Here is a 22,142-nt window from a genome sequence, read left to right on the forward strand (position 1 = left end):
CACTATGCTTGTATCCGGTGGAGTGTAAAAGAGTAAGAGGCGACTTGATTGAAACATTTGACAGGGTGGATGTGGAGAGGATGTTTCCTCTTGTGGGAGAATCTAGAACTAGGGGTCATTAGGAGAATTATTTTCTCTCTCAGAGGGTCATTGGAACTCTCTTCCTCAAAAGGCGGTGGAAGCAGAATCTTTGAATTTTTTAAAGGCAGAGCTAGATAGATTATTGATTAACAAGGGGGTGAAAGGTTATTGGGGGTTGGCAGGAATGTGGGGTTGAGGTTACAATCAGATCAGCCACAATCTTATTGAACGGTGGAGCAGGCCCGAGAGGCCAAGTGGCCTCCTCCTGCTCCGTCATTCATATGTTTGTATGTAAAGAACGGCAACGTAGGTTACAATGGCCAAGACAGCATTCAGTGCTCATACCATGTTGCCATGGCGCCCAGAATATTGTAACATTTTAACATTCCACGCTTTCCTGAAGAGATGAAGATTCTTCGAAAACATTGCAAACAAAGAAAAAGAACACAACAGAAATCAAAGGATTTTCAGTCAATTCTTATTTCAATATTTTCATACAAAATGAAAGCCAACTAAAGCACAGTGTACAACTGAAAGCTTGGAATCTATTCCAGGGCCGCTGTCTCTTCATAAACAACAAGGGAACGATCATTCATAGACTAATAGGCCAAAGCAGAAGCCAATTTAGCCACTTCTATAACCTTGGACTGCACTGCTTTTGACCTCTAGCTTCATTCTAGAAATTTCAACACTCATTAATATCCAATCAGTCAGCAGGCAGCAGATCACTCATTTTGGGGGAATGTATTTGTCTACTAATGGAGATCACCCCAAGCTTTCAAAATAAAGGCATAAAACAGAGAGCAGATTTGCTTTAAACAGAAATTGCATTTATATTGCACCTTTCACAGCTGTGCGTCTCAAAGGGATTTACAGCCAATAAAGTGTAATTATTGTTTTAATGCAGGAACAGTCAAACTACAGACTTTGGAAGAATTGACAGTCCTCAAAACCCCCATCTAGACCTGTGGTGAACCATCGTTGGTTCCCACTGTGGGATTGTCCTAATGTTGTTGTTGGGCTAGGGTGGGTTTGATACACCTGTGGTTGTTACTGTTTTGGCACATCCCAGTCGGGCTCCGCCTCCTGGGAGAGGTATAAGACCCCCTGCTCGGGCGGGACCTCGTCAGTCTGGGATAGTGTGTTAAAGTTCTATTAAGTTCCATTGTTAGACAATAAAAGCCTTCTGTTACCGAAGCTTCGTGCCTCGTGTTCAATTGACGCGCATCAAGACCCTAACCACACAATGAAACACACTCCACATCAAGTGTAGGGCAAGGTAAGGAGACAGGGATCCACAAACGACAGGGATCCACAAACTGCCATGGCTGGTACAGGGATTGAACCCATACTGTTGGCATCATTTTGCACCACACACTAGTCATCTAATCAATTGAGCTAACCAACATCCTTCGTTCTTTTGCACACAGTGATGGTGAAATACTCGTTTCTAGTGCTGTTGATTAAGGGCTAATTATTGACCAGGACACCAGGGAGAACTGCCCTCCCCTTCTTTCAAATAGTGTCATGTGATCTTTTATGTCCACTTGAGGGCCTTCGTTTAACATCTCATTCAAAAGATGGCACCTCCAACTCAGAACACCTTCAATACTTCGCTGAGTGCCAACCTGGATTTTGTGCTCATGTCTATGGTTGAACCCACAACCTTCCGCCTCAAGAGGCAGACAGACAGTTCTTTTTCTTTGTTTGCAATGTTTTCGAAGAATCTTCATCTCTTCAGGAAAGCGTGGAATGTTAAAATGTTACAATATTCTGGGCGCCATGGCAGACAGATTCCAGGGAATCAAAGGATAGTGCGAGTGGGTAGGAAAGTGCAACTGAAGTCAAAGATCAGCCACAATCATACTGAATGGCAGAGCAGGTTCAGGGGGCTGAATGGCAGAGCAGGCTCTATTAGTCCTGGTTCCTACTTTGTATATTCTTAGATAAGGGTGCTACCTACTGAGCCACAGTTGACACATAAGGGTGTTATGGGGACTTGGGTTAAAAATCAATCGCACTCATCTTCAGGCACATTCTGCAGGCTATCCTGGTTCCAGGAAGAGTGACCTGGCTTCCAGTTCAGCACTGCAGGATCACAGACATTTAGACTGTGCACCCTGCCAGTGGAATATACATTTGTATTAGCCTGCTCCGTCACCAGCACATTGAGCAAATATTATTAACTGCACCAATTTTTTCAACACTGACTCCTTAAATTCAAGAACCCTACAACACTACTGGGGATCTGCAGGAACTCAAGAGTCCGAGATCCCAGCTGGGGCTACAGATCCTACAAAAGCAGAGGAAATAGTACTGCACAATGTGGATGTACCTACAGCTCAGGGACTGCAGCGGTTTAAGAAGGCACTTCACTATCACCTTCTCAAGGGCAACTAGGGATGGGCAATAAATGCTGGCCAGTCAGCGACACCCATGTCCCATAAATGAATTTTAAAAAAAGATGTTCTGAACTTGTGCTGTCTGCAACTCCGGACTCTTCCTTTGTACTTTGATTTCTGTTCGGGCTGTTCCCCCTCCTTTTTGGGGAGCTGCCCCTTTTACTTTGTCCTGACTTAATCTGAGTTTGTTTATTTGGTTTGACCTAAAAAGAGGGCAACTCCGGACTCACCCAACACACAAGGAATAATCTGGCTGCCTTGGTTAGGTCAGCACCTAATGCAAATCCAACCCATAGAGAACAAGAATGGCCGAAGTAGGAGCTTAAATCTGACCACGGAGAGTTGTGAAATTAATTCAATAAAGCTGATCAGTTGCAAACTTAAATCAGAAAACAAATTGACAACGAAAGCTACAAAATTGCTGCAAGAAACCAAAGGTTTTAATTAGTGGAAGAGAACATCCACATATCAGTCTATCGGCCTACATGAGATGGACAACCAGGGAGAGTCACTAAACACGGTTGCCCACATCCCAAAAACAGTTAAAAACTGGGATTTAATCCCTCAAAAATAAGGTGCATGGGAAAAACATCAGCCAGTATTTCTGCTTCTGAGTATCTTGTGGGTGATGCCTCCACAGTCAAATAGTCTGAAAAGTCACTGTCTGGGATCACACACGAAAAATAGACATTTGAGTGATCCATGGAACTACACCAAAGCACAAGTCAGAGGAGTATGGAGAGTTTCAACGCATTTTTGTTTAAATATGACCAATATAGACAACTATGCTTGCTCACATTGTTTTCTTAATTATCACGGATGGTCTTCTTGCCAGATTTCTGCTTCAGATCAGAACCGCCAGCCTCATCGGCGCTGGGCAGAACCAAGTGATCGCTTGCTTTTTAATCAATTCGGTTACAGTCACATATATAAAAGGGTTGAAAGACTTCAAAAGCAAAAGATAGCAACTGCCAACAAACTACAATACAGAGATAACCTCTGGTTGCGAGAGCAGAAGCTCAAGTTTATTTAATGATTGATCACATTACAGGCTACAGGAGGAGCCGGAACCCAGCTGCTGACTCCTGGTTCACGCAACATAATACCTTTTAAATTACCACCCTGAGCAACATGACAATACTCAATACCGTCCCAACCACCCTGCCCGTCACAACCAACGTAAAAGAGAGGGGACATCTGATTTTTAACTACACACAAAAGGGCTGACACTACAATTGCTCCATTCAGTCTTACTGTGGAGATAGATGACCAACATAATCTATTTCACATTACTTTGTTCTGAATGGATTTTAAAGAAACATACAAATACACCCTTGTGAAGAAAAGGTCTATTTTCCCAACCCCTTCTTTCTGGGTAACGACAGCTGCAAGAACTTGAATAAGTGGCACATAGTGCTCAGTCCATTTATAATATATGCCCACACAATGCAATTTTACATTGAAGAAACTTACTTAAATCTCCTAGATTCGTTTTTCTTGTGATATTACACAACACGCAGTAAAAGCCCATCAGTTACACTGCTGGATTCTTATAGAACCAACTTCTTCCTTTCAATTGTTTCACAGCAGTTTCCATAATTTAGATCTCGTCTCCTGCAATTTAGAAGTGATAGCTCTTCAATAAATTTCTCCTGCATCATGGGTTAACAATGGCTGAAAGGTGTCGGTTTTCAGAGTCCTTTCCTCCTAACGTGCGTTGGGAAAATGCGCGTCAGCCGTGGAGGCAAGTTAAGGCCTGGCTCTTGGTTTACCGAGGCCTGCTGTGTTGCTATGGAGTCAGAAACTCTCATTGCAGCTGAAGGGAGCTGACAGTTTGCTAATACTCCTTTCTAATTGGCTGTCTGAAGCGGAGAGAGCTGGATGTGGGCCCCCAGTCGCTTCAGAGACAATCATCAGGGAAATTCAGCAGCTTCTCTCACTCAAAGGGAGCACAGGTTCGAGGATCCACACTACAGAGCTGTGAGCAACTAATGTTCCCTCCAAGACTGGCTCCCCACTGGGCGCACACAATCCCTGAATTTACACATACTTCTTTCTCAAGCCAAGTCCACGCACTGATCAATCATCCTTCACACTCTTCCTAAAGTAATGCAACAGTCCTTTCCCGTTTGAAATAATAGTTAGTGGCAAAGCAAGTTCAGCAGTTTTGTTTCGCCAATCCTTTTTTTTGTAATGCTGTAAACATAATGAAGGATATTCCTCTACTTAGGAGAGAAAAGGGAGTCTATTCAAGCAACAAAACCATCAGATTTGTACGTTTTGTGCTTTTATTTAAAGCACTCAATTTTAGTTTCAATAAGTTATGATAATTCATTAATAAATGCCTAATTGTACGTATAGCTCAATTGAACAAAAAGCACATTTCTGTCTGCACAGCTTCAACAGCATTCAACGCCCCTTTCTTTTCTCCACTGTCTATTGACACTCATCTTTACAGGGCGCTTTCATTCCACGAGGGGAAGGGGGCTGGAGAATGACTGATTTGGTGGCAGGGAGGAATGTCATGAGCTTCCCTGCAGGGCGGAAAAACTAAACTGGAAGCAGAGATATCATTCATCATCAAGGCGAGTGGCTACTTTCCTTCAGTTTCCTCACGCTGTCTGCCTCAGCGAGCCTCTCCCAGGCAGCTTGCACTGTCCTCGCTGTTTGCAACCTGGACTGCAGCAAATCCTCATCCAGCTGCTAACACGGCAGCTTCAAACAATTGATGATCGGAGCTGTCTTTTCAGGAAGCAAGACTCCCTTTCCACTCCCGACTAGAGGGGTTTGCCCAGACTCTCTTCGTATCTGCAATTTAGATTTGGTAGAAAAATGCAAAGCTGGCAGGGCTGTGTCTGTCCTTGCAAAGCAGTGATTGACATTTGCAACCATTTGTTCATTTCTCTGCCTCTTTACACCAAGAATTCCAGCTTCGCTAATCACTGCATTATCCCTGCCTCTGTGCAAACTCAGGGCTGGCCGTTCATCGCACACTAATAACGGTCCATTCTGCAAGGGAGGGACAGGACAGACAAATGTCAGGAGAATTACCCCCAGAAGACCTTGGTGTGGATATCAGTGAGCAGCTAACTCAGAGGGAATAGTTGGGAGATTTTTGGGAGATAGTTGGGGGCACGGTAGCACAGTGGTTAGCATTGCTGCTTCACAGCTCCAGGGACCTGGGTTTGATTCCCGGCTTGGGTCACTGTCTGTGTGGAGTTTGCACCTTCTCCCCGTGTCTGCGTGGGTTTCCTCCGGGTGCTCCGGTTTCCTCCCACAGTCCAAAGATGTGCGGGTTAGGTTGATTGGCCATGCTAAATTGCCCCTTAGTGTCCTGAGATGCGTAGGTTAGAGGGATTAGTGGGTAAAATGGGGGTAGGGCCTGGGTGGGATTGTGGTCGGTGCAGACTCGATGGGCCGAATGGCCTCTTTCTGTACTGTAGGGATTCGATGATGATTTTGGAATTATGGAAGGAGCTGAAACTGCCAAAGTGCATAGAAATAGCTGAAAAAGGAGTTATCACATTTTCAAACGTCGACGGTGCGTTAGAATGGCATAGAGAGAGCTTTCTGCCCGAAATTCCTCAGCAGCAAGTTCCCATTGGCAGCTGCGTTGAGAACAGACAGAACATTTCAGAGCCAAGAGGTGGAGTCTGACTCATTCTAACACATTTGTTTCTCCCCCTCTCTCTCTCCATATAGTGGTGCCTTGCATTAGGCACAGTTGCACAGGCACCAGTTGCCCTCTGGCACTTTGGCATTTTGCCCAAGAACATGCCAGCTTGTTCAGCCGAGTTCAATCCTGTCCTCAAGTCAGTGCTTGTCACATCACAGGAAAGGCTGGCATTCATATAACCCCAACAAGAACCATCACCTTTAGGGAAGTTGGGGGGAAATTGGGAGAAAGAAAAATAGTGCAGCAATCACTTGGAGATGGAGAGACAGACAAGTTAAAGCGTTTTACAGAATCAACGCAAACGAGGTTAGTAGATAATATTTAACCCAGGCACACAAAGTGATGTTACCCTGCTGAAATCTGACTACCCTCAGTGAAGGTCCTCAGATCAGTACAGATAGTAACACTGCTGGGAAGGTTTAAATCAAATGCGTTAAAAAAAGATGGAATGTTTATTTACAGACTGCAGTCATTAAACATTTCAATGATGTCTTGGGTCTTGTTTCCCCTTAGTAACAACAGGGAGTGAAAACATTGTTTGGACAGGTGCCGAGAGAAATATTAATCTCCTGCCTCCCTGAACTGTGCAATCTGCATCTCACATTCTGTATCAAAGAAAAATATCTGCATGAAATAAGCAGATGTCAAGCTTCACACCCCACTTTCTCCTGCCTGTGGAACACCCTCCTACATTGAGAACTCTAGCCCATATATAGAGAAGTTCAAATGCACAGTTTGCCATAGCTCGCTCGCTGCTTTCAAAGGCTGGTCAATGGCAGTGAGACCCAGGAAGGCTCCAGGTTAGATTGCTAGTCTGTACCCAAATCAACTGATCGCAGGCAGAGATCTCAAAAGTGGTAGAAATACTACAGTCTTGTGAGGCTAACCGGGGACATGGGATGGATACATTAACCAGGGTTCCCGCCCTACATCACTGTGCAGTGGCCTCGGCCGAGCATTAAACAGCCAAGCCCTGATTAATCATTTAAGCTTCACATCCCTGATCCACACACACACTGATACATACCTGGGCCTAGCCAAGCTGGCCATTAATAGGTCTAGGCAGTCAAGACGGTCATCCGTCCCGACTGTCTGCCCCTCTTCCATGGCTATGTTTTCTTTGAGATGCTTTTTACTTTGATGAGGTATACCTTTAGGAGCTGCATTTTAATTTATCCCTCAATTTGTTGATTTAATTTATTTGGCTAACCAAAAGAAGCACACAGTCACACACATGTGGATGTTGTACAGCCTTTTCTGGGGTCTGTTGGACTCAATTACAAGAACCAGAAATATATCTCAAAATTACATTAACACAGCGAACCCTGGGATAGCCTGTGAGGGAGAAAAAAAGCTTTCATGTGACTAGGTAGGAATTATTGAAAGTGTGTAAAGATTCTGTAACTATCCCTTCCACACAGATTTTAAATCACTGATTAATAAAAACACTGGTTAGGCCTCAGCTCGAGTATTGCATCCAATTTTTGGCGCCACAGTTTAGGAAGGATTGAGAAGGCAATTTAGGAAGGATGGAGAGGGTGTGGAGGAAATTGACCAGAATGGTGCCAGGTGAATGACTTCAGTGCATTTGGAGAGTCTGGAGAAACTGGGATTGTTCTCCTCAGAGCAGAGAAGGTTAAGGGGGAGATTTAATCGAGGTGTTTGAAATCACAAAGTGGGTTTTGGATAGAGGAGAGGGAGAGAAACTGCTTCCCAGTGGCAGTAGGGTCATTAGCCACAGGGACATATATTGAAGAGAATCTGCAAGAGAACCACAGTGGAGAGATGAGGATAATTTCTTTTTACGCAGCGAGTTGTTGCAATCTGGAAGGCGCTGCCGGAGAGGGTGATGGAAGCAGATTCAATAGGAACTTTCACAAAGGGGGAATCGGATAAATACTGGAAGGAGAATTTAAGTTATTGTACCGCAGAAACATACATTAGACTTTGAGACGAGAGGTCACCTGCAGATTTCTGTTCAGCTGAGAGGAATATTTAAAAAAAACTCAGGCAAATCCAAATGAGATGTTCAGCTGCTCTATTGAGAAATACATTGCTTAGGGAAGGATTTTCTCAGCCACTGGCTATACAAACCAGTTTGCGAATCTCTGTCCTATAACCTGTTTAACTGTTCATTCAGTGATTCATAAACACCAACACTGAAATGGATGAGATTTGAAAAAAGCAGTGCTAGATTTTGCATTAATATATTTTGCTGACAGTTTCCATGGCTCTCCTGAAAATCTTGGTTATGGTTAGAAAAGCCATTATTTTTATTCCTGTTTTCTCCCCTCCAGGCCTGAAGTCTTGCTGCTGTACAGTTCTATGGATACCAGTACCTTGCCCAATTAATCTTGCTTTCTGTGACAATTTAGTTAGCATTGGCATGCTATTGTACTCTGGAGGGCATCACAGCTGAGCCCAAGCCTGTAGTCCACACACAAAACCCATTCACTTACACAGTTCAAATCAGGCTCAAAGAGTGGAAACACTGCATGAGTTTTCCTCTCTTCACTTCAAGGGCATTGAGGCCAATTGCGGTGCCATCCATGCTGAGATCAGCGAACTCATTGCTGGCTTGGGGAACAGAAACTGGGGCCTTCCTGCTCTGTGTGGCTCAGTCTAACACCAGGCAATATACTTCCCAGCTCAGCCATCACTTTGATCATGAGCACACAAGTATGGAGGTGGCAGCAGCATACTCTGAGCCAGTTCAGAGCTGGATGTCTCTTCCCAGGAAACTTGTCCTGCAAACAGTGTCAGTCATGGCTTCTTTTCTAGCATGCTTGCCCACTCCTGAGTCAGAAAGTTGTGGGTTCAAGTCATGCTGAAGATGTTTCAGCCAGCACTGAGGGAGTGCTGCACTGAGGTACCATCAATCAGGGGACTTCTCCCTGGTGTCCTAGCCAATGTTTATCAGTTATGATCTCATTGAATGGCAGAGCAGTCTTGATAGGCCAAATGGCCTACTTCTGCTCTTCCATCTTATGGTCTTATCCCTCAAATCAATATCACTAAAAACAAATTATCTGGTCATCATCACATTGCTGTTTGTGGAAGATTGCTGTGTGCCAATTGGCTGCTGCATTTCCTACAACAGTGTCTACACTTCAAAAGTACTTCATTGGCTGTAAAGTGCCTTGGAATGTCCGACGGTGACGAAAGGTAGTGTATAAATGTCAGTTCTTCCTGCCTTTCAAAGGCTAGCATGCAGCTGGAATCTGTTGTTCAGCCTTTGGACTGCAGCAGGGACAAAGGGAGTGCTTGGGTATGGAGTGTCCTGTCCTGTCAGGTATAACTTTGTTTTAAAACAACAGAAAACTCTTTGGAAGGATGAAGAGAAATTAAATTGAAAGAGAATAGATTTGATTTCTAAAGAAGGGACTCCCAGATGAACTGGTAGTGAATGGATCGTAACTGATACATGGAGTGTTTAAGAGCGATGATGAGAGATCGTAAATTAACTGACAAGGAAGGTAATTGAATGCACTAGAATTTATGCTTTAAAGTCAGAAGAAATGAGTGTTGGTTTCATGAAAATTATTTCACATGGAAGTGTTTACCAAAACAAATTATCACTGTCGCTTTAAACGACGATAAAGATTCAATTTCCCACACGGCAATCCTGCGGCCTGAGTTCGATGGCCAATTAGGGGTAGTTTTGTGCTGTGGGCTCACTAGGAACTGTGTCTAGCATGTGGCTCCCTTACAGTCAAAGACATGAGATTTTCATCCATCTGTCTGGCTAGATTTTATCCCTCACCTCAGAACTAATCCACTGCACCATTCGTGCTTTAAACAAATGGTACTGAACAGACATTATAAAAGTGATTACAAGATGAATTGCCATCAGTAAAAGCAATGTCCCCTGCATTACACACAAACAGAAGAAATGAAAATCACAGAGACACTGCATTTTTTCTGAAAGGTTAGTTTGTTTCTCAGCCCAACAATCCTATCCCTTCTTAATGGGGCCAGCCCCAGTTACCTGCTCTCTCACTGTATCCCTTTTTCTGATGCAATATATTCAATTCTCTTTTATCCCCATTCAGGATTTTCTGTTCCGCGCCTTTCCCTTGTAACATATTGCTCTATTCACTTAGTTTTTAGGGAACAGAAATTCGGACTGACTTCACTTGCTATTTACCAACTTTTGAATGTTTAACTGTTGCCCCCAATATCAGAATCTTTCACCACATTGTGTGCAGTTCTGGTCACCTCACTATAAGAAGGATGTGGAAGCGCTGGAAAGAGTGCAGAGGAGATTTACCAGGATGCTGCCTGGTTTGGAGGGTAGGTCTTATGAGGAAAGGTTGAGGGAGCTAGGGCTGTTCTCTCTGGAGCGGAGGAGGCTGAGGGGAGACTTAATAGAGGTTTATAAAATGATGAAGGGGATAGATAGAGTGAACGTTCAAAGACTATTTCCTCGGGTGGATGGAGCTATTACAAGGGGGCATAACTATAGGGTTCGTGGTGGGAGATACAGGAAGGATATCGGAGGTAGGTTCTTTACGCAGAGAGTGGTTGGGGTGTGGAATGGACTGCCTGCAGTGATAGTGGAGTCAGACACTTTCGGAACATTTAAGCGGTTATTGGATAGGCACATGGAGCACACCAGGATGATAGGGAGTGGAATAGCTTGATCTTGGTTTCAGATAAAGCTCGGCACAACATCGTGGTCCGAAGGGCCTGTTCTGCGCTGTACTGTTCTATGTTCTATGTTCATTGTGAACCAATTGTCTGGATCAACTTTATCAAGTCTCCGCATTAACTTAACTTCAACTCCATCACCTGAAACTCTTCTCTTTCTCCAAGTAAACAAGGCCAACTTGTTTAAGCTTTCCTTATTAGAGCGAGACTCCTGATATCTGGAGTAAAATTGTTCCTGTGATTAGATGTCCAGAACTGCCCACAGTCCCACAGATGGATTCTTGAGCATTACCTTATACAAAAAGGATGCACCCTCTTTAGAGTTGTATTAGTGTTCACCTTTACACTCTCACCTTCGGCTCATAAGGTTATGGATTCAAGTTCTACTCCAGGACTTGAACCCATAGGCCGGAATTTTACTGTCCCGCCCGCCGCGGGAATTGTAGCGGGCGAGGGGCAGACCGTGGAAAAGTTTGTTGACCTCGGGTGGGATTTTACGGTTTCGGGACGAGCGAGGCCGAAAAATTCCGCCCATAATCTCCATAATCCAGGTTGATATTCCAGTGCAGGATTGAGGGAGCACTGCATCAAGCATTCTTTCTGGTTGTATCACAGCTTGGTATGGCTCCTGCTCTGCCCAAGACCGCAAGGAACTACAAAAGGTTGTGAATGTAGCCCAATCCATCACGCAAACCAGCCTCCCATCCAGTGACTCTGTCTACACTTCCTGCTGCCTCGGCAAAGCTGCCAGCATAATTAAGGACCCCACGCACTCTGGACATTCTCTCTTTCACCTTCTTCAGTCAGGAAAAAGATACAAAAGTCTGAGGTCACGTACCAACAGACTCAAGAACAGCTTCTTCCCTGCTGCTGTCAGTCTTTTAAATGGACCTACCTTGCATTAAGTTGATCTTTCTCTACACCCTAGCTATGACTGTAACACTACATTCTGCACTCCTTTCCTTCTCTATGAACAGTATGTTTTGTCTGTATAGCGTGCAAGAAACAATACTTTTCACTGTATGTTAATACATGTGACAATAATAAATCAAATCAAATTATCACCAGTGCCATCTTTCAGATGAGAGGTTAAATTGAGGCCCTGTGTGCCCTCTCAGGTAAACATGTGAGATCCCATGGCACCACATGAAGAGGAGCAGGGGAGTTCTCCCTGGTGATCTGGCTTATATTTATCCCTCAACCAACATTACACAAAAGAGTAAATTATCTGTGGTCATTATCTCACTTCTGTTTGTGGCTGTAACATCTCCTACATTACAACAGTGACTACAGCACACAGAGGGTGGTGAGTGTCTGGAACAAGCTGCCAGAGGCAGTAGTAGAGGCGGGTACAATTTTGTCTTTTAAAAAGCGTTTAGACAGTTACATGGGTAAGATGGGCATAGAGGGATATGGGCCAAATGCGGGCAATTGGAACTTGCTTAGTGGTAAAAACTGGGTCACATGGACAGGTTGGGCCAAAGGGCCTGTTTCCACGGTGTAAAACTCTATGACTCTACTGCCGGAATTTTATCGGCACGCCCGCCTCGGAATCAGGGCGGCCGAGGCTCGCAGAATGGCATTTTCCGTTGACCTCGGGCGCGATCTTACGAGCTTCAGGTGGGCGAGGCTGTAAAATTCCAGCAAATGACTCTATCACAACAGTTTAAAAGTACTTAATTGGCTATAAAGTACTTTGGGATATCCTGAGGTAATGAAAGGCAATAAATAATTGCAATTTCTTTCTTTACTCAATCTCTCTGCAGCACAGTCTGTGTTCGTAGCTTTGGGTGAAAAAAAATCTAGGACAAGAAAAGTCCATCAGGCCGAGAGATGCTTGTTCCATTTAAGTCCAGTCATTCCCTTTCTCAGCACTGCTAAGCATGGTGTTGACAGTGTCATAAGATTTATCCACTGTAATGTTTATCTGTCTTTTGTGATGAGCTACATGACTGTTCCATTTAACACATACTCTCCTAAATTGTTCCCAACTCACTCACCATATGGGAGAGAAGGGCAGCCAACCTGCTCCCAGCCCTCTGCCGATTCCAGCTTTAATTGATAACTAAAGAGATGCTCAGGAGCTTGCTCTTGCAAATAAAGTGCCTCATCCTGGCCACCCACTCCCAATTGCATGACTGAGACCAAGAACATGGTACATGTATCCTACCAGCTTCTGGCACAACAGAGAACACTAACATACTACAAACCTACATAAATAAAAATTTATGATTTACACATTAATATAGGAACTACAACATGGAAGATGGCCATTTGGCCCAACCAGTACACATTGGTGTTTATCCTCCACACAAGCAGTCATCGTCATCCTATGTGTACTCCGTTTCCATATTCTGTGAGCCATCCTATCCTTCAATCATTCTTGTATTTAACATGGTTCCTGTTTCAATCACTAACTCCAGCAGTGCATTCCACAATCTCGCAATCCTGTGTAAAAAAGTTTATTCTGCTCTTGCTTCTAAATCATGCAATCTTACATTTACGCCCTCTTATTTATGGCTCTTCAATCTTTGGAAGCAGTCTGTTTATCCACTCTCTCCCATCCTTCAAAATGTTAAACACCGCGATCAAACCAACCCCTAACCTCTCCTGTTCTAAGTGAAATGGCTCAATTTTTCAGGTTAGAAGCATTGTCTTTTTTGTGGGGGACACTAATAAAGCAACTTTTATTCCCCTTCTCTAATAGCCCTGGAGGCATTAAGAGTCAACCACATTGTGTAGGACTGGAGCCACCTGCCAGACAGAGCAGGTAGGGTGAAACCCTGAGCCCCAATGATGGCTGGTTAAACACCACTTGTGAGTGAAATCTCTGTTTTAATCTTTGATTGTGCTTAGTTAGCTAATGATCCCAGTCAACATGTACATAGTCACTATAGCCAGAGTTCCCATTCCAAACTGTTTTCCTGTGACTCCAGCTAGGGTGCATGCACTAGTACATGACTGGTGAGGACAATAACAGGTTTGTCTTTGATGCCTCCTAGGATTGAACCAACTCTTGACTGCCTAGACGCATGCATGTAGAATGGTCATTTGGCTGGAGTACTGGAGGGAACCCAGAATAGCCCATTAGGATTCAACACTTTCAGTAGGCGAGGGGAGGAAATTGGGTCAGGGACATTTTTCCTTCAAAAGAAGCAGATAATCTTCTTTGAAGCCAGGGACAAACATTAGTAAACCGATTTAACAGAGTAAGTTGTGTTAATTTTGTGCTTACTTTGACTTGAGGAAGGACCTTTGGCTCCAGCAGCAAATTCCTTCTGATTTAATCCACTACTTGCAGGCGAGACAGACACAGCACCCACGCTCTTGGTGAAAATTCCACTGATAAATTTTAACATCTTTCGATCCCGTGCATTGGACTTGGTTCTCTCTGGTGTTGGGATGTCTCGGCCTTGCTCAAGTTCTTCAGCAAGGGTATGAATGTCACTGTTATCCAATGTTCTGCTCTTTCCTTTCCCTTGTTCAGTTACTGCCTGCGTAACTCTCCTGTGGAACATCTCCCCAGTGTTCCTCAAGCTTTCTACTCGGGAATATTTTTTGTTGCTCACTTGAATTTTCATCCTCATTTCACTCTCTTGCCAAGACAGGCAGTTAGTATGGCGAAGATTCTTCTCCTTTTTCCCTGAGGTTTTTATTGTTTCAGTTTTACCCTGGTTGCCACTGGAACTTCTCATCATACCTGGGCTCTTCTCAGCAATCACAGGCAAGGATAGGGGCTTCGGTTTTACATAGCCTTTCTCTGCATGTTGAGAGGGAGACACAGCTTTGTCTAGTGGCAGATCCCTTTCAACCTGAGCTTTCTTCTCAACTGAAATATCGAGATATTTGTTTTTTAATGTCTGCTCTGCTGGGATGCAAGGGCTCATGGCTCTCTCAGTTTGATCTTTCAAGACTCCTTCTGTCTCAGATCTTCTTGGATCTTCGCCTTCAGTCTGTGTTTTTCCATGACTTTTCTCAGAAACCAAAAGACTGGCAAGATTCTCCTCGATCTTGGCAATGGCACACAACTGGCATGGTTGAATTTGACCATCATGATTCCTCTCATTGGCACCATTAACATCAGTATGTCTGCACTGGCCTGTGAACTTGGCATGGGGTGTAGAAAAAGGCAACAATCCTACATTTTCAGATTTATTTCCGGATTTTAGCGACTGTTCGGCATGGGTTTTGCTCAGAAATTCATCCACTTTAGCCCAAGCTGATCTGGCACCATCATCTAATTCTTCATTTCTAACACTGAAGCTGCTTTGATCGTCAATTGTTCCAGGTTGATTTGGCTCAACATTATTTATAGCTTTTAACCTCAAATTTTGGGGACCTTGAAGTCCCTGGCCAGAAGCACCTTCTTTGCCGTGCAATAAAGAGATCTTCTCTGCAGCCTTGGTGCCAGGCTCCTCTTCCGATGAGGTGGCTTTGTTCCTCTGACAAGTCTCACTCCCACTGCCTCCATCGCTCAGAGGCTCTAATTTCACGAGCGTGAGAGAGATATGAAAAGTAGTCCTTCGTTGCAAGATTGCTCCTCTGTTCATGGGTTCAGAGTACGAAGGTAGCACGGGGCTCTGAAAGGCTCATGGCCCCTTCCCATCACAGACCACCCATCCGGACAACAATTCTATGTATTAGGCTTCTTGGAATCCACGATGCAATACAAAAGGATACATGCTTTGCGCTATAGAACAGAGATCATCCGAAGCATCAAGCATCCTCATTACACAATACAGACACCCCCCCTACCCCTCCCTTACCACAGCTGCAGCTCTCTTTCCAAGGTTTCCGGACATATTCCTATTTGCATATCAGGTGCCAAAAGCAAGGGGAGGAAATACTGCACGGGAGAAAAAGGATACAAAAACATTTCAAGGATGAAAAAAAATGAAGCAAGCTCTAATTCTGAGGAGGAAACCACTGAAATCCTTTCAACACTCTTGGATCAAAACAGCTTGATGAGATAATGAAGACACCAGAGTATACATTGAGAATTCACATTGATTCAGACCTGAAAAGCTCAGTGGGGGTCTTCTGGAAAATGTGGACTGGAATACCCATCCCCATCCAGCTCCAAGGAAACAATGTCTTATGTTTAATGGTTACCTCCTCCCATTTTAGCCACCCCTCCCTCACTAAAACACCTATATTAAGTATTCGGTCATTATTTAAGAGTGGCAGAATTGCCGACTAACATGTAAGAGAGGTGGAGGGGGGGATAAGTTGCACAGTGTTAATCGTTTGTATAGAAATCCATCCCTCATTTGTCAGTAAGGCAATTACTGCGGGCGAAGCAATATGGATGCAAGATGACACATCCCACATTAACGGGACGAAAGCCAGCAAGCTGTTTGTGTGAGCTACAATTTACAACAAAAAAAATACACTCAGAATTTCAGTCAGAAAATGGGTGGATACTCAGTTGACGGACAGGAGAGAGACAGCAAAAGAGAGCACGCGCAAGACAAAACCTCCTAAAATCCTGGAAAGACTATAACTGTCGATCTCAATAACAATTCAAGTAAATCACACTGTTGACAGGAATATAAAATCTTCAACATCAAATCTAACAAGTTAATCGGCTGTCTACATCTCAGAAATGAAGAGAGATGGCGTCTGCAATGCACCAAATAAAAATAAAATAAAAGTCAATTAAGTAGTGACCAGTGGGTTAAAAAATATTTTTTTCAATAGTCTGCCTAATGTCAGATGACAGCAGCCAGCAAATAGTGCTAATATCGACCAAAATAAATAGTTGAACATGTTTTTAAAATGAAAATGAAGCTCCTTGGTGGTTCGGATTTTCACCTCCAACCACTCCACTGGCACACCCATTCCAAAGTGTTGGTCACTCGTCTAAGTGTAGAAGCATTTCCTGATATCAGTCCTAAATTTTCCTTTTACTAGTTTCTTCCTGTGTGTGCCCTTTATCATCTTGCCTCAATTTAATTTAAGTAATATTCCAGATTAACCCTTTGCTGTACCAGTCACTATTTTGCATATCTGTGTAAAATCACCCACAAAGGGCTTCTCTCTGTGTTGTTAAGCCAAAAATAAATTCCACAGGAGATCTGCAGGTCTCTGACTATATGTAACGTAAACACAGCAAGAGATCCCAGGCACAAAGTCAAAATACTGCGAATGCTGGAAATCTGAAATGAAAACATAAAATAGTGGAAATATTCAGCAGATCTGGCAGCATCTGTGGCGAGAGAAACAGAGTTAATATTGAGGTTGACCTTTCGTTAGAACAAAGGTTCCAAAGAATCTGTTTACACTGACTAAACTTTCCTCTTTGACCTGCAAGGGCGGAATGTCCGTCCACCCCTTGCAAGGTAAGTGATAGCCAAGGGTAAGCCCTCCCCAAACCAAGACTGCCCACTTTTCAGGCTTCAGTTGGACCTGATGTGATAGTGGTGACTAGTACACCAATACTGGAGGTAACCGGTGTGTGCAGGGATGTAAGTAGCCTCCAAACAACCCCTCATTTCACCCCAAATAATTCTTGCTTTATTTTTTAAAAGTGCAAATCAACTCCCTAGCTCAGGGGGCCGAAAAGACCATTTGTGAGCTTGAGGGAGCAACACCTTGGCAACCTCCCCTGCCGAGCGGCTTCCAACAGTCATGGATAGGCGAGTGCCAGAATGTGCCTGAGTGGCACCTGTATCTTCCTGACCCCTGTAAAATGAGGTGCCCATCCTCCCACTGAGCTGGCAAGTTTCAGTCTGGTCAGTGCCCCTGGAGAACTACGAATAGAGGAATCTCAGAACCCTGGTCTCTCCAGTCTTTCCTAATAATTCAGACCCTAGAGATCACCGGGTGATCCGTCCCTGCATTGCCTCCAATTCACAAATATATCCTCAGTGTCTGTGACCTCAACTGGATATAATACTCAAGCTGTGGTCTGAGAAGGGGAGGTCTTGTGGCGCAGTGGGTAGCGCCCTGTCTCTCAACCAGTGATCAAGTCCAATGCCAGGGCTGAATGACATTGGAGGATGCCTTCATAACGTGACCAAACAGGTGATTAACCAACCTGTAAATCCTTCCAAGCAGGAGAATCTCCTGGTCAGCCATGCTTGATGCCCTTCAAGTTATAACCTCTGCCGACAGGCTAGCTGTTCCAGGTAACCAGCTATGGAAACAGATATAAGCACATTCTCCTCCTGCCTCATGCATCTTTAGGTCCAGGAAGAGCCTGGTGTGACTGTTAATGGTTGGTTGTACTATAACACGAGACATAGAAGGTGAAAAATAATATAATTTTGTTTCTTTTTGACTATTTTTTCAAAGATTGTTTTGTGTTTTCATAAGTTTTAATTTAAAGAAGAGGGAGCAGTTAATGTCTTGTCAATTACATTGTTAAGGTTTAATTACATTATGTTAAGGTTTGTTAATTACATTGTTAATGTTAAGAGAGAGGTGATGGGTATTAATTTTCTTTGCGCACATATAAATAGGGACTCTCCTGGGAATTATATTTTAATTTGATTTTGTAAGTTTCCTTTGAACTTTTGATTTTTTGTTACAATGTCCCACCAGGGGCTGTCACACCCTCTTTTTTTTTGATCTTTTGTTTAATTTATTGCTTTTTGTTTTATCAAAAGAGACTATAAATAGGGGATTCCCTTGGGTTTCTCACCAGTCAAGTGCACTGCACTTGGCAGTACTTCAGCAGAGCAGCATTGGACTCAAGAACAATTTCCCTTTTATTCGTTTACTTTATTTTTTATTGGTTATACTTAAAAGAGCATATAAATAGGGGATAGCTGGGACACTGGGTTAAGTGGACGGACAGACTAAACGAGCCAGTAAACTCTCTCAATAAAGAAAAGCCCAGTTTTGGCTTCACCTACTGCCTTGCATCCTATTAACAATGACACCTTCCAACTTGTTCAATAAGAGGGAATAGAGGCTTATGGACCATGTAGAGGCAAAGCAAATATTAGAGAGGCATCTGTGTCGGCACAGACTTGGTGGGCCAACGGGCCTGTGCTGTACCGTTCCTTGTTCTTTGTTGTTCAATGTTCAACTGGTTTTGGCCAATTGCTGCTCTCCGCATTGGGTGTGCACATGGAGTCCACTTGCTAGATCTCCTTTGCTTCACCTTTAGCTAATTTCAGACCGGAAAGAATCCATGTTCAATCCTGGTCTGCGTTGGCCTCAGTCAGGGACTAGAGAAACAAGGGTTAGTTGCAGGATTAGGGAAGAAAGGGAAATTCAACTTGACCTGTAAATCTCTGCTGCAAAGTATCCAGCACCTTCAGCAGTTGGCACTAAAAAGTCAGCATTATTGTTCACTTAAAACACAGCACATAAATGAAGTTCCAAACCACTGCAGGTATTGGCACATTCTCGTGGGTGTTACTGAAACAAGTCTGCAGTAATCACACTGAAAAGCTTTGATTAAGCAAGCTTCAATGAAAATGTTTGCTTTAAGTAGCATGTGGACGATGTTTACCAGTGAGAGCAGTAAAGAAAGGAAGACGCACTTAGCAAGTAACTTGCTATTCACAGCACTTTACTGTTGTACTCTGCTTTGCCATTTATCTGGAGTGCTGTCCCTCATGGAACAAATATGTCTGGACTCTGCTGCTAATGCCTTCTCCAAAACTAATAACCCACATAGAAATTTTCTATTACTTAATAAATGGCACCACTGCTCTGTAATGACTCCAAATTGAACGCAGAGCATCTGAGCAATAAAGACTTGGAAGGCCTCAGCTCCTGGGGCTAAAAGGGTTAAATTAGGAAAACAGGTTGCACAGGTTGCACTTTTATTCCATGAATATAGAAGATTAAGGAGTGATCTAATTGATTTAGGCGGCTAAATCATTTGATGAGGTAGGCAGGAGATTGAAACTACTTTCTCTGGTGTGGGAGAGTAGGGGTCATAAAACCACAAACTTAGAGCCAGGCCCTTCAGGGGTGATGTCAGGAAGGTCTTCCTCACACAAAGGGATAGTGGAAATCTGGAACCTCCACCCGCCCCCCCCCCCCCCCCCCCCCCACCCAAACTGTTGAGCCTAGGGGGCAAGTGAACATTTCAAAATGGACATTGATCGATTTTTGTTTGGTAAGGAGACTGAGGGTTACAGAACCAAAGTGGGTAGATGGAGATAAAATGATCTGACTGAATGACTGAGAAGGCACGGTGGCCCAGTGGTTAGCACTGCTGCCTCACAGCGCCAGAGACCCGGGTTCGATTCCCGGCTTGGGTCACTGTCTGTGTGGAGTTTGCATGTTCTCCCTGTGTCTGCGTGGGTTTCCTCCGGGTGCTCTGGTTTCCTCCCACAGTCCAAAGATGTGCAGGTTAAGTGCATTGGCCGTGCTAAATTCTCCCTCAGTGTACCCGAACAGGTGTCGGAGTGTGGCCACCAGGAGATTTTCACAGTAACTTCATTGCAGTGTTAATGTAAGCCTACTTGTGACAACAATAAATAAATTTTAAGGCTCAAGGGGCCAAATGGCCTCTTCCTATTCCTGTGTCAGTGCTGACTTCAGTCTGGGAGTGAGAGAAAGAGGAAAATCAACCAATTTTACTGTTCCTGCTCACCCCTGTAGACCAGTGAATATCAGAGTGAGAACAGGATTGAACTATAGTGTGATTAACAAGGGATCAGGGGTTATGGGGAAAAGGCAGGAGAATGGGGATGAGAAAAATATCAGCCATGATTGAATGGCGGAGCAGACTCGATGGGCCGAGTGGCCTAATTCTGCTCCTATGTCTTATAGTCTTATGGTGATGTGACCACCCCCCCCAATCGAATCGTCAAGGCTCACTCCTGAATCCTGATGGTGGAGGTTCACTCTGCTTGGTGGCGTGTTGCAGGGGGGAGTGGGGTTCGATGCCCTTGGGTGAAGCAGGGAGAAAACTGAGGACAAAAATTAAGCTGCTTTTGCAAACTTTACATGACAAAAATAAAATACACATTCGAAAGAAACTAAAGAAAATTCGTCGTGGGGCTTGACGGAGCCTGTGATGGGCAGATAGCAATAAAAACACTGCACATCCATCACAAAGAGAGCAGACTGCATTGCACACCACAAAGCTACTGGAAAGCGAGCAGAAATCAGACAAGAAAGAGCCTATTCAGATCACAGTTAAACAACGCAGTATGTGGCCCACCATAAAAGAAGCAAATTTCCAATTATACTGTGCAGAAAAAAAATGAAAAGCAGACATGTTTCCCTTCCCAAAGTAAGGATCATGAAACAACGCAAAAAAAACCCCTCCGTCACAATGCACAGGACTGCTGCCTACTTGGGTTATAATATGCAAGGGCGGGGATTAAGTGATTGGGGCCTCTATTGTGTCTCGCGTGACATTTGCCATCTGGTCGTTGAACACAAATCACTGAAATTACTTTACTGCAACAAAGCACAAATACAAGGAGGTTTAACAAGTACAAATTTAGAGACATGAGCAGTTCATAAAAAATAAGCGTGTGTGTCAGTCTTGCTGCGGCGCACAGTAGTACCAGTGAGGGCTGGGGTAAAAACAGAAAATACTGGTAAGGGTCTGGCTCTGGAGATATTGGACTCGAAACGTTAACTCTGTTTCTCTCTCCACAGATGCTACCCAGCATTTCTGTTTTTAGTTCAAATTTCCAGCATCCGCAGCGTTTTGCTTTTATTTTAATGAGGGCTGGGGGACTGTTTGTTTTGCCAAAGATGTCAAAACAAAAAATGCTAAAGCGTCAACAACAAAACAGGAGGGATACAGGCACCAGGCTAGGAAGTCAGAGGAACACAGGCTGGACAGTAAGGGGCACAGTTGGGAGGAAATGGACATGGCGATTTGGAGGCTCAAGATTTACTCTTGGGACGAGCGTTTTGTAGGGGTTATCCAAATCGCTGAAGGACATCGTGGGTGGGTGCGGGTATGAAATGAGAGGTCGGTCAGAATGCCTTACTAAATGTGTGCGTGTGCATCTTTCAGGGGGGTGAACCCGAGCAAAAAAGGAATAAAACCTGGCGTATTTCCTCAATGGATCACTCGGCCAGGCGAATGTTGAGCCGGCTAAAATCCTTTTAATTCCCTTACAATGATCGGGAAATACAATGTTGTGATTTCAGACGGAGCGAATACAGTGGGGCCAGGTAATTTCGTGCAATATGACCTGGAAGCAGGAGATGATTCTCTTTGTCGGTATTCAGCCGCCTCTGGGGAATACTCAGTGCTGCACAAAATTTCATCCTATTCCTGTGTTCCCGAGGATCCATTAGGACCTCGGAATTACACCTCAGAGCAATCTGGTGTTCGGATTCAAAAATCAAGTCTGAAGATCAGATTCAGATCCCCAGAACAGATGTCCTGAATCCAAAGG

The 22,142-nt window shown here is 44.0% G+C and overlaps 2 protein-coding genes across 3 annotated transcripts in view; both read right to left on the minus strand.

Moving 5' to 3' along the window:
• The window catches only part of prim1 (DNA primase subunit 1), a 728,932-nt gene that overhangs the window by 275,992 nt on the left and 430,798 nt on the right, over positions 1 to 22,142 (minus strand). The window lies entirely within an intron of this gene.
• LOC144482008 (arf-GAP with GTPase, ANK repeat and PH domain-containing protein 1-like) overlaps positions 1 to 22,142 on the minus strand; it is a 182,168-nt gene that overhangs the window by 94,881 nt on the left and 65,145 nt on the right. The window lies entirely within an intron of this gene.

This window comes from Mustelus asterias, chromosome X, assembly GCF_964213995.1.
Source record: "Mustelus asterias chromosome X, sMusAst1.hap1.1, whole genome shotgun sequence".
In the NCBI taxonomy this organism is placed as follows: Eukaryota; Metazoa; Chordata; class Chondrichthyes; order Carcharhiniformes; family Triakidae; genus Mustelus; species Mustelus asterias.